General features: G+C 44.4%; 1 protein-coding gene across 2 annotated transcripts in view; it reads left to right on the top strand.

Annotated features, from left to right (window-relative positions):
- Positions 1 to 10,433, top strand: part of Nr3c1 (nuclear receptor subfamily 3 group C member 1) — a 167,930-nt gene that overhangs the window by 34,574 nt on the left and 122,923 nt on the right. Inside the window, exon 1 of one of the 2 annotated variants that reach the window (XM_036204619.1) lies at positions 5,496 to 5,955. The exons of the other annotated variant lie outside the window; for it this stretch is intronic. The gene's annotated coding sequence lies outside the window, so the exon portion shown is untranslated. Of the gene's footprint in view, positions 1 to 5,495; positions 5,956 to 10,433 lie in introns of those variants that run through there. 2 annotated transcript variants of the gene reach the window in all.

The following is a 10,433-nucleotide window of genomic DNA, read 5'->3' as shown; positions in this document are numbered from 1 at the left end:
CATTCCCTTCACTGACTGATTTAAGGGTGAGTTTGAGGAGGAATGCCCAGTATGAGTTATTTACCATCAAACGGGAAATTTTCCCATCCAGGAAACACAATGCTTCTGCCAATGCCCTTGACACAGCAAAGGTCCACTTTGCATGGTTCACTGTGCCCATCTTTCTTTCTGCCAAGAGGTAAGACTGAGCCTGGTCTCCAATTGCCTTCCAGTCCCTTGATTCCATAGGATCCTATAACAAGTTAAAAAAGCTCCTTTGTCCTAATTTATTGGTTATTACCTTAATTTTCTATTTTGTTTTGGCAACGGGGGCCTGGCTTCATTCTGTTCATTTATCTTGGAAGACACTCAGCTTTACCAGCTTAGCTATTTAGAATCAGTGCCAATGAGGCCAGAGTAAGTGGGCCCATCCATTCATTCGGTCATGCTTCTTGAGCTACCCACACACCAGAACTGTTTTGGGTGTTATACACAGCACTAACAACACAGATAAAAGAGCCTGCCCTTGAGAGTTTTGGCTCTAGCCAGGGTGGAAGGCACAAAGACAGTAAGTAAAGTATCTTTGATAAAGTGTTAACCTTTCAGGTAGTGGTATATTCCATGGAGAAAAGCAAGATGGGGGCTGGGGAGCACAGAACTAGAAGAGTCCCCTTGTCATCAGAGTGAATAGAAATGTAAGTAGGACAGTCTCTCTGATGGCACAGGGCTTGAGCGAGGACCTGGAGGCGATAGCGAGGGACATAAAATGGGCAAAGGAACTGTGCCTGGGGACAGACACAGAATGAGGGGAGGCTCAGAGGAGGAAGGTGTCTAGACCTTGCAGGGCCAGGTGGGCAGTGTTGGAGACTTTGGCTTTAGCTGGGAGATGCAAAGCCTACTTTTAGGCCTGGAATGAATTTTCAGGTCATCCCATTTCCTGCAGGGTGGAGCAGAACACTTTCAAAGGTGAAGGTAGGAGCATGGCCAACACTAAGGAGTGTGTTGGTGGTCTAGGAAAGAGATGCTCATGATTAGCCATGGTAATAGTAATGAAGGGAATACATGGTAGTTCTGGATGTTACCTTGAAGTAAGATATAACACTAACAGATGAGGTATGAGATATAAGCAAAAGAGAAAAATCAGGGTAATTCTAAGACTTTTGGTCTACACAATTGAAAAGATACAGCTTGAGGCTTCTATGAAGTGCCTCATGCAGACTGCATGAGAAAAAGGGTTGTGTTTTGCTAGGAGTGGAGATGAGCAAACAGTTCAGCCTGAGATGCCTGCTGGGTACCTATCTAGGATGTGAAGGGTATGCAATTGGGTAGATGACTTTCGAATTCAGAGTGACATTAGGTTACTGATACACATCTCAGATTTTGGTGTAGAAATTTTATTTAAAACCTAAAGTTAGAGTGTTAATGGAAAAATGAAGTGCCCTAAGGACTGGCCCTAAGGTGTTGCCACATTGTGACTTTGGAGAGATGAGGACCCAGCAGAGGAGACCTACAAGCAGTAGCTAGTTCTGTGATTCTAAACATGACAGTACTGGACCACCAGACCTGCATCTCCAGGAAAGTGAAGAATGCAAGTTATCTGGCCTCACTCCAGCCATGCTAATGCAGAAGTCCCAGCAGTACGCATTTGCACAAACCCTTCCTGTGATTCTGTTGCATGTTGAGGACTGAGGTCCACTGGGCTTATGAAATAGGAGACAGGCCAAAGGTATACAGTGTAAGAGAAGCCAGGGAAGTAGTGTCTCTTGGGGAATAAATCAGCAATGTTGGATGCAAGTGATGTGCAGGCTGGGATGAGTCTTGTGAACTGCCCGTTGGGTAAATTACCAATGATGTTAGCCAATCCAATGGAGGTTCTGCTAAAACCAAGTTGAGTTGAGGGTAGAGAAGAGCAACAACTGGGTTTGTTTGTTTGTTTGTTTGTTTGTTTGTTTGTTTGTTTGTTTTGAGGAAGGATCTTACTGCATAACCCTGGTTAGCCTCAAACTCAAAGAAATCCACCAGCCTCTTCCTCCTGAGTGCTAGGATTAGATGTGTGTGCCGCCATATCTGGCCCCCAAGGCCAGTTTTCATGGATTCAAGAAGGAATATAAGTAGAGTAATCAGAAACTATACATGCATATGACTCTTATCATCAGTTTGGTTCTAAAATGAATCTGGTCATCTTCATTCTGTCTGGTATTTAAATGAACCACCAATGTTCATTACCAGTTTCTCTCCCTCCACCTACTCCAGGCCAGCTGTATTGACAACCGACTTGTCGATCTGAGTTCTCTGCAACTGGGGCTTGCAGAGTCCATTCTGCAATCTTGACAGGAGTGCAGACAACCCAGACTGAGTTAAGGCTGTAGTTGCTTTTGGATTTATGTCGCAATTCTTTTTTTGCAATGGTTTTCAGGACTCCACACAGCTCCTAACAGCCAGCTCATATGCAAGTTTCCTGGTTACTTTTTTTGTTTGTCTGTTTGTGTGGTGGTATTGTGTTCCCCAAAATATTGTGCACCCTAATAAACTTATCTGGGGTCAAAGAACAGAACAGCCACTAGATACAGAGGCTAAAAAATGGTGGCACTCACACCTTTAATCCTAGTATTCCAGAAGCAGAAATCCCTCTGGATCTCTGTGAGTTCAAGGCCACATTGGAAACAGCCAGGCAGGGTGACTCACACCTTTAATCTGAAGAAGTGGGCCTTTAATCCCAGGGAGTGATGGCAGAAAGCAGAAAGATATATAAGGCGTGAAGACTAGAAACTAGAAGGTTTTAGCTGGTTAAGCTTTTAGTCTTTTGAGACTCAGAGGCTTCCAGTCTGAAGAAACAGGATCAGCTGAGGAGTTGGCAAGGTAAGGTGACTGTGGCTTGTTCTGCTTCTCTGATTTTCCAGCGTTCACCCCAATACCAGGCCCTGGTTTGATTTTATTAATAAGAACTTTTAAGATTCCTGCTACATGTTTGTTTTTGTTTTTTCAAAACAGGGTTTCTCTGTGTAGTTTTGGTGCCTGTCCTGGATCTCGTTCTGTAGACCAGGCTGGCCTTGAACTCACAGAGATCTGCTTGGCTCTGCCTCCCGAGTGCTGGGATTAAAGGTGTGTGCCACCACTGCCCAGCTCTGTTGTTACTTTGAAACCTCTAGAGAAGCATCTGTGAGGAGCAGTGATGGGTGGACCGACAGATGAATATGAGAAAGAGATAAAGATGGGCAGAATCGAGGAGTGGAAGAAGGGGCAAGCAGATGAGAGAAAGAATGAGAAAGGGTATGAAATGGCCAAACAAATAACCACGTTGTGTTAGGCAGTGAGAAATAAGGGCAAGGACGCAGCCCCTGGGCAGAGTGGAAGAACATAGTGAATCTGAGGAGATTAATCAGGGCTCCTGGAACGGTCGAGAGAAGGGGTTCACCAAGACTGGGGCTGTGGTGTCCACCCCTGGTGACAACTAACAGAAACTAAGGTCATAGTCCACAGTAATTCTTTCTGAGGAAGAGATTTTTCAAACAAGAAAACACATGACGTAAAAGACTACAAAGAAAGCTCACGTTCAGCAGACACGAATTCAGGGAAGAAAGAAGTGAGTTTGGAACATGAAGAGGGAGGGCAGCTGTCTACCTGGATTGCTCTGCAGAGCAAGGAGACGTAAATCCAGAACGATGACTTCAGACGTTTATCACCTTAAGACCATTTGTGCTTATGTAAGTCTTATTCTAGCTCCTTCTGTGGCGGCTCTTAAGAACACAGTTGAAAAGAGAAAAGAAAACAATTGAAAAGGACTAAAATTAAAGACAACATACTGGTAAGAAAATGAAACCTGGGAAAGAATTAATATACACCTTCCATATACTGTTCTAATTGGAAAGAAAATTGAAGTTAAATGGATTGTTGATGGCTACTGGACAGAAGCTGTCAGTTGGCCTCTCATTTTCCTTCCCACTAAGCATAGAAAGAAAAAAAAAATGACCAAGCCAGGCGGTGGTGGTGCACACCTTTAATCCCAGCACTCAGGAGGCAGAGCCAGGTGGATCTCTGTGCGTTCGAGTCCAGCCTGGGCTACAGAGTGAGTTCCAGGAAAGGCGCAAAAGGTACACAGAAAAACCCTGTCTTGAAAAACCAAAAAAAAAAAAAGATCAATGCAAACCCTGTAGTTTCCAGAAACTAACCCAGAACTTTTGTGGATATTAACATTAAAGTCTAAAGAAACTCAGTCCAGCAGGTCACCTGATACAAACAAGACTTTGCCTTGCTGTCAGCAAGCATCATGTCCAGTCTCTTAAAATCAGGCTCTTCTTCTATTCTTATTAAATTGTAAACAGTCTCCATTTCTTCAGCAACAATTGCCACTTGACTCTGATAACATTTACTTCATAGTACTGTTGCACCTGAACCGGAAAGTGATCCTTGCCATCGGGGGACAATTTGACATAGAAGTCATTCTGTGTCCACCAGCTACTGCAGCAACAAGTTGCTGTACAGTCCCCAAGGATGTTTTATGTAAATCATCGATGTCCTTAACAATGCTGCCATTTAATCAGCCTGGAGAGTGAGCTGGAAACCAGTTCTACTGAATTTAGAATTCAGTGTAACTGGAGAGAGAGGGTGAGACCCTTCTGGTGGGCCATGATGTCAAGAGCACTGGCTTGGCTCTAAGCACACAAGCCAATGCACATCCACTGTCCTGGGATGGCTGGCACTTCTGAAGGCCACCGTCACTTACCACTTTGACCATGTAATGCGTCTCTGTTACAGATGTGCTTAAAATGACACACCTGTTTACAACCTAAATGGTGACCAGGGCCCTACACAAACTTAGGCCTTATGTTCAGAAGCAACAAAAGGTATGCTAATATTTCACTCATTTTCAGATTTACAAATTAAATTGTGCACCCTTGCATCGATTCTCTTCAGGCAAATGAGGAAGTATCAGTTTAAAGTAATGTATAAAATCAAAATGAAAATGTTACCAGCACCTGTTTGATGACAGAGAATTATAATCAATAATAAAACTGAATGCCATTTTCATTTCCTTCCCCCAAGTAGGTAGAGCTGTGAGGTTTGCTCTAACTCCTCTCTCGGGTCCCCCCACACATCTCCTTTCTGGTTCCTTCTTGCTCTTTTTAGGGCCTGCACAGACCCATGGGTAGACACTGATCACTTTCACTTCTGCTGAGGAAATTACAACATGCTTCTCTAAACGGTAGAGCAAAAGAGAAAACAGATGTTCTGAAACCAAATGGTTGAACCTTGGAGGGTTTGCAGTATTCTCAAGACCCTTAGGACCAGAAAATGTCCATGAGTCTGAGAGGAGTCCTGGGGGGTGAGTGAGGGAAGAGAAGATTAGTCAAGAAGGTGGGTGGACATCTGTGCATTGTCGAGTCTACAGATCCCTCTTGCGCATGATGCAGCTCCAGGCTCTAGCCCTGGAGTGATGGTTTCTATTTGGTTCTAACTCGGGGAATATCTGCTGAATCAGTATCTGAGCAGAACCAGGAAATTCACCCCAAAGAGGAGAGTTACTGCATTTAGTCAGGGTCTCTGAAAAAAAAGTTAGACCCGAGAGACAGACTCCTCTGATCTGAAATGCTCTCTTGTATGAAATTCTCTGCTGTGCACTCAAAGCAAAGAAAGCACCAGTGGGAGCTTGCTCATCAAACGTGGTGCGAGTTTAGCTTTTTCTAGAAAAAGCAGCCTGCGTCACATCGAAGCCAGATTTGGTTCTTTGCTCTGAGAGCGGTTAGCCCAGTGGAGGGGCTGGCTTCCGTGACAACTGGTGCAGGACCAGGTGCAGTGTGGGTCCCGCAGATATGAACTCTGATAAACAGTGCATGAGCGCCTACTCTGTGCAAGAATGGAGAGGAAAGCAGCGCAGCTCCCACCCTCCTGGGGTTCCCATCGAAGCCTGATCGTCTGCAGTCTTCCTGGCCAGGAAGACGTCTCAGATCCTGCTTCCTTGAAGTGTCTGGGAGGAAGGTAAGTGGATTCTCATTCTACAACTGGACAGCACAAGTTCTAATGAAGTTAGATGAAGGTCACACAGAGGTCAGAGCATCTGAAAAAAAAAATTATCACAAGATTTTTGATGAGCGCTGAACCGTTTAAACTGAGAAGCAAAGACAACTTTTTTTTGTGGGCTTATCTAAAAAGAAACGTATTGCTCTGAGTATCTCAGTTTCACGTATTCAGCAAGTGTGTACTGGGTGTTGCTGTAGGCGATGCAAAGAGCAAATGAAATAAGAACTGACGGCACATCAGTCTGTGTGTGTGTATGTGTGGGGTGTGTGTGTGTCTATGTGTGTGTAACATGTTATGTGGAAAGTGCTCTGAACAAAAACTAAACATGGCAAAGCACTAGAGAAAGATGGGGGGGCACTTCTGTGGGGAGAAACTATTGAGCAGAACTCTTCATAAAGGAGCAGATTATGTGGCTGTCTAGGCATGCCAAAGAACACCAAGTGTAAGGCTGTGAAGTGGGCAGGGGCAGGGAAAGTTTGAAGAATGGCCATGTGGGCACTGAAGCAGAGATGAGACACTGGAACTAGCAAGGCAGCAGGGAGAGAGGCAGCTCTGCTTTGGCACCCTGGGAAGTGGGGTACCACTGATGGTTTATGTCCAGTACCACGTAGGGTCTCACAGGAGTCCTCTGAATGGAGGCAAGGCTGCATGTCCAGCTGAGTTGGCAAGCAGAAGAGTTTTCTAGCTTGGGGAGGGGGGGGTCATCTGAAGGAGAGATGGGGTGCTGTTTTGTTGTTTTTCAACTTTTATATGAGTTTGTTTCAGCTATCCCTTTTTCAGTTTATGGCATTGAAAAGTCATGAAAAAATTATTAGTTGTGTATGGTGAAATGTGATTTCAAAGTAGTAGACTGCCTTCTCATGTCAATTCAAACCACCTTCCCGATACCGGAAATGGATCTTCCTAGCTATGAGCTGTTTAATATAGGGCCTAAAAACAGCAAAAATCAAATACTTTTCAAAGTTAACTGTATTTTATTGATCCCTCTTTCTAGAACCTGTAGCAATTGATTCATATTCTTTAGGCCCATTGTAAATAAGGTTTTCCCTTTCCATTATGCTAACTAATAAATACCTTATTAAAAATCATAATGATATGACAAGATTCTATGAAAAATGCTTGAGCCAGTTTTGGCAAATCCCCTTGATACTCAAATTCTAAAAAAATAAAATAAAATAAAATCAGCTTTCATATTATTGGCATCCTCAAGCATCCCCATCAAACAGCAGAGGTTCAGTGATGACGAGAATGAAGACAGATGGCCAGGGGAGTGAACGGGGGTGAGGGGAGGCAGACAGGCTTTCAGATCAGATCATTTAGCTGACCTTTAAGTCCTTGCCTGGAGATTTGTTATCTCAGTATACTAGTCAGGGCCAAGGTCTTTCTTGGGCATGGCTTTATTCAGCCTGCACAAAGAAAGGAAGATGGCATTTATATTTGCTGCTGGTTCACCAGTTACTGCATGAGAAATGGGCACATGAGGATCTCCCCTCCTCCACGTGTCTGCTGTGTCAGCACTGATGGTTTCCCCTCTGTCTCCCTCCGAATGATGTGCAGAATGAAACTATAATCTTGCGGCCAAGTGGCTCGAGGCGTATTAATAATGGCATGAGTCATTTGTGCCACCTTTGAGTTATATTATTAACAGATTCCAGGAAGTTCCCTGTCACCCTTCAGTGGCCTTTCACAATTAGCCTTTCTACTAAGCCATGGTGGACCCGGGGCCTCCTCCTCCACCAGACACTAGATCCAGCTACTGCCAGTCAGGTGTCATCTTCAGTGAGTTTCCGTATCACACGTCTGCCATTATAGCCCACATGGGAGAGAGGGAAGACTGAATATGCATGAAAGATGCTATAGTCAAGAGATGGCAGATGGAGAGGCTCCCTAGAGCAGGAGCCTCCAGACTGTCTACAGTGAACACTAGCTGTGGTGTTTCTTGACTCTAAGAAAAATAAAGTCCTTTCAGGCCAAACCCTTGGAATTGTCATAGCTAGTGGCCACAAACGTCAAACTACTTAAAGAAAGGCATTGAACCCATGGGGAATCATATGCTTTTAATAACCTCTGGCCAGAGTTGTTTAAATAATCTCTTCCAAAACACCTCACACTTCATCAGTTATGGGTGTCCCTGCATCACCTCAGCTTTTAATGAATTCTTTTCCCTTAAGTATTTCTGGAAATGCCCAGAGGTGCTAACATGTGGCTAGAAATAATTCTGCTGAGTGTCCTCACCAAAGCAGGAGTCCACAGCCCCAGGCTCACATGCTTCCACTAAGACAGCATTCAGGACTAGGAGTCTGTCCCTGTCTCTGATGCCACCACAGTCACTGCTACCAGGAAGTCCTGCAGGACCCGAGCTGGTGAATTCAGAATGCCTGCTGAATGTCTAAGCTAGAGCCTCTCATCACCTCCCTGCTCAGCAGAGTGAGACAGAGCACATGGTGCTGCCCTCAGGAGGAAAATGTACTCAATCTCAGGCACTCTGGTGGCTCACAGCAGGCCTTCCTTAAATAGACCTACCCCTGCTCATAGACTATGGCTGGACTCCAGTGTTCAACTCTGCTCCACTTGCCTTTGCTTCTATCATTCCCACCTCCAGGTCAGCTAATTAACTATTACTCAGAATTAAGTCTCCTTCCTGGAGGCCGCTCTGAGGCCACTGAAAAGCTGTGTGAACCCCGAACTGCACTATTTCATATAACCCATCCTTCTTCCAAATCGTACACGTGTGGTACCCTTTCCCAAGGCTGCAGAGTCAACTCTTTCTCAAATGCTCCCGGGGTAGCTGGGTCCAGACAAGCTCTAGTCTCAGCCTGCAGACTGCCATCCTGTCCTCTGCTGATATCAGCCTCCCTTCCTGGAATCACACTGCCACTTTAGGCCTTCTCCATGGTATGCTCCTTTCCACCGCTCCTCCACTTGGGAGCACCCCAGTTTTTTCCTACAATGATTTGAAAGGTGTCCATCTTTCCCTGGAAGGCCCTAAGCCCTGTTGGGAAGCAGATCCAAATGACAGCATTGAGCAGGGATTTGGCCTTACTTTGCTCCCCAGAAACTCTTAAGTCATAGTTCCTGCCTGGTCCTGGCACTCTATTATTCTAAACCATGTTTTAACCTTTCCCCATCTTCTTTCCTGAAGGGGTCAAACAGTACACCCTATAAAAACAAGAGATCAAATGTTCTCCTCCTCTCTCTGTGTGTGTCTTAGTTTCTTTTCCAATTTCTGTGACAAAACACCCTGAGAAAAGCCACTTGAAGGAGAAAGGGCTTGTTTAGGCTCACATTTCCAGGTAGTCCATTATAGTGAAGTCAGCACAACCATAATCAAGAACAGAGAACAATGATGAATGCATACAGTGCCCAGTTCCCATGTTTCACTTAGTCAGGCCAAGATCAGGGAATGGTCTTATCCGCAACTAAGATAGGTTTTCCCACAGCTATTGATATCATCAAGATAATCTCCCACAAGCATGCCCAGCAACCCCTCTCCCAAGTGATCCAGTTCCTGTCAGCTTGACAATTAACACTAACCATCATACCTCTCCACATCTTTGTGAAAGCAAGCTGATGGATGAGTCAAGGCACACACAGCTGGCAGTGATGGCTAACTGGGGATTGCTAAGTGGTATTCCAAACCCAAGGCTAGTGGGATGACTCAGCAGGTAAAGGTGTTTGCCACCAAGCCTGATGACTTAAGTGTCCTTTGGTTAATAGTAACATTGTCTCCAATGTTTATTATTACATTACCTTTTCTTCCCTTAAAACATATTCATAGGAGAATTTCTTTCTTAGAGAATGTATGTATGTGATTGACAGATGTGATAGAAGTGCAGTCTTGGGCATCCTTGATAGTGTGTTCTGATTTAACATTCAGTAGGTTCCAGAGTCATGGATGTTCCATTGCAAAGAAGTTGCATACAGTACCATTTCACCTCTTGTTTGCAATAGGAAAAGCGGAAGGAGACACGCTTCCAATTAATTGGTACTCTCTTGTCAGAGCTACTGTTTAAATCTAGCTCAGTCACTCATTATTCATTATCGAATGCCTTGGGCAAATCACATTACTTCTCCTTTCCTTAGTTTTCTCATCTATCACATAGATGACATGTGCTTCCCTCCTCTGAGAACATTAGATAGGACAGTGCTGCATGTGAGCAGCACATGTCAGCTACAATTATCATCATTACATATGATTAAGAAGTGGATTGAGGTACAACATCAAGTGGTTAAGAGTCATTGGCTTTCTATTGCATGTTCCTTAAGCACTGTGGTAGGAGAATGTCTGCAGCATGTAGGTGTAAGAGCAATCAAAAATACAAAAGTCACCTTAATCAAAATACCAAATCAAAGTAGTGGAGTCAGTGCTTTTACCAAGTGTGTGTCCAGAAGTCATATGCCCTGCAGGAGTGTGTTCCAAGGATCTTTGATGGGCA

The sequence above is a fragment of the Onychomys torridus genome, chromosome 13 (genome assembly GCF_903995425.1).
Source record: "Onychomys torridus chromosome 13, mOncTor1.1, whole genome shotgun sequence".
Lineage (NCBI taxonomy): Eukaryota > Metazoa > Chordata > Mammalia > Rodentia > Cricetidae > Onychomys > Onychomys torridus.
The sequence above is the reverse complement of the archived record's forward strand: the minus strand, read 5'-3'. Positions and strand labels throughout refer to the sequence as shown.